This window comes from Etheostoma spectabile, chromosome 16 (genome assembly GCF_008692095.1).
Source record: "Etheostoma spectabile isolate EspeVRDwgs_2016 chromosome 16, UIUC_Espe_1.0, whole genome shotgun sequence".
NCBI lineage: Eukaryota > Metazoa > Chordata > Actinopteri > Perciformes > Percidae > Etheostoma > Etheostoma spectabile.
Window position 1 is genome coordinate 11332222 of NC_045748.1, and position 2806 is coordinate 11335027.

General features: G+C 39.6%; 1 protein-coding gene across 4 annotated transcripts in view; it reads right to left on the reverse strand.

Moving 5' to 3' along the window:
- Positions 1 to 2806, reverse strand: part of homer1 (homer scaffold protein 1) — a 23358-nt gene that overhangs the window by 11917 nt on the left and 8635 nt on the right. The gene's annotated exons all lie outside the window — the stretch shown is intronic.

Below are 2806 nucleotides of genomic sequence, written 5' to 3' on the forward strand. Positions count from 1 at the left end.
AGCCTTTTATACATTGTCGTGTTTCTTTAGAAATGAACAATGGACAAATATAGTCTTTAAACGCTTTAGATGTAAAGTTAGTCACTGTCAAAGTGACGTCAAAATGAATGGCAGTCAATGCAACGCTAACGGCGGGCGATGGCTTGTTAGCATCAAAATGGCGCCATAGGATCTACGCTTAGTGTAGACCTATACCCCCTTAAACACAAAGCACAGCTGAGGCTGATGGGAATGTTATTAGATTAGTAGGAATTTGGTCATAAACCAAATTATTGGACAAGTTACGTATTGCATTAAGATTATTTTTTATATTTATCTCAACCGGTTGTATTCTTTACACATTTAGTTTGATTTATTTATTTTTACCGACTCACAATGCATCATAACGTCCCTAAAATCCATCCAATAGTTGTTGGGACCAAAGTGTAAAGTTTGTAGAGCCAAGCGTGGCTTAAAGACAAAAGCAAACATGTGAATAAAACTCCACATCCGATATCCAACACTGTCCTGCAGAGAAAAGGGAGTGGAAGTATTGAGAAACGTGATGAATCTGAGGAAGGTGAGAAAACCAGCTTCCCAGATCCCATCACAGCCATAATTCACCAGCCTGCTGTGTTGCTGCACTACCAGTGACTTGACGAGGAACAAAAAAAAAACAAAAAAACACTAGGCCTTCACACGGAGAATGTACTAACTCTGCCTCTCCACATGTGGGGAAAGGTGTGAAATGGAACATGTGGCAGATAGTAAACATACTCAATATGCTCAAAGTCCTTTGTAATTTAGATTTCCTTCCATGTTTCAAAACAAATACATTTATAATAATCTCAGGATCCACGCCATTACTTGGAGTTAATGAACCTTTGCAGCCAGTGGGCGATGAAGTCATTAAAAAGGATTTATGTTCAAAATAAAGCTTCATGGAAGCTCGCCAACAATGTAATGTAGTACAAACAATGACAATGCCGGGATTCAGGCGACCTAAATGATATTTACTCTGATAGAGCCCTGCTGCATCTCGTGTATTTTGGCAGTGTCAAAAAAAATGGGAATGTATTTGGATGATGTATGTTGAGTTAAGACCAAAGATTTGCGACGAGACGAGTTGAAACCTGCAACGAGCCGGTCTGCAGCGTTCTGAAACCTGCCAGTTCACCACCAATGAGACGAGACGGTGTATCATCTCCATAACAACGCATCTCTGTACTTTCGTTCTACCTTCAGACTTTGAGGCTTTTTTGTTGCTGGATATACATTTGTTTTGTCTAAATATGAATATGGATAACGCTGGTGATATTAGATGCTTGCTAGAGTTGCATTTCTAGTGATGAAACGGCGAAAACACTTTTTTTTTGCCGAGTCACTGGGCGCTCCTTCTCTTCAGTCACTCTTTTTTAATTATTATTATTATTATTATTATAGAATATGGATAATTTTATAGCTGACTTTACCAGCTGACTTCTCTATTGGCTCTATAGGACCAATTTATTGTTTAAGTTCTGTTAACAGAGAGCAAGGAAACCATCCCAAGGTGCAAAAAGGACCAAACCCTTCCTTTAGGGCAGTGGCTGGACATTATTGAAGGGACATGTGATATGAAAACACTAAAAATTTGAGTTTGATGAAAATTAGAGAATCACACTACTACTACTACTACTACTACTACTACTACATGCTACGTCACTACTAAAACGTTTGGATTAAAAACAGATCAATATTTCAAGTTGTATCAGCATGTTGTTGTTTTTTTAAACCATACTGACACAGATTTTGGCGTTTCTTCTGTAACAATAAAATGAGCACTTGGCAGGTAAAGTCTAATGAAGCTTTGGGGCTTTCTATCTTATTTGTGCACTAAAAAGATTAAAAGCTTCAGGGCTTCAAACTCAGCAAGCACGATGACCAGACTGGCTTAGAATCACAACAACAACTTGCTGATTTTAATAGTTTTAGTCTTGTATGTGTGCAATAAAAGCCCAAAGAGCTTACATGTTGTTATCAAATCTGTAGTTTAGAGGGGATGTGTTAAATGTTAGAGGCGTGAATCTCGCAAGACGAAAATTTGACAAGACTTCTCAACAAGGTAAACGTTGTCTCGCAGTATCGGTCACAAGTGCAGAGCAGCAGACGGAGTCTAACGTGGTTGGTCTTATAACACATCTGGCTTTAATGAGGAGTCTGGCCTGGGGCTCTAAATTAGCAAAGAAGATCCCCACCCGTTCGCCAAAGTTGAATCAGAGTTTGGTAGCAGGGCTGGGAAAATAATCGTGAATTGCCGCTCTAGAAGGCGCTACTCTTCAGTGCTGGTAATGACAAAGCTGAGATTAGACTGATTTAAAAAAAAACAGGTTGATTGATTTGACATCATGCTGGTGCAGATTGATATTGTGGAGAGAGTTGATATGCTTCCATATTTGTTTGGCCAGTGCAGCAGAGATCCTGTGAGTCTGTAACAGAGGCAGCTTAAGGGTGAAATGTTGAACGATTCGGCTAGAAGAAGCTGCAGGATGTTATATATATGAGTGTGTGCAGGCTGGAGCTGACCAGCGGGGCAAACACTGACGTAGAGACAGTGCAGTGATGCCAAAGGTGACCTGGAAGCACCTGCGCAAACATAGAGATCAGCAGGCGGTGGACGGTTTCCAAACGGTGCTACGGATAAGAAGCTCAACCCAGCGTCTTGAAATAAAAGCAAAACAAGCTGTAAGGCTCTGGGTAGTAACTGGTCTGAACGCTTCACAACAAATTAACAGATTTAAACAATGTAACAATGTTATATATATATATATATATATATATATATATA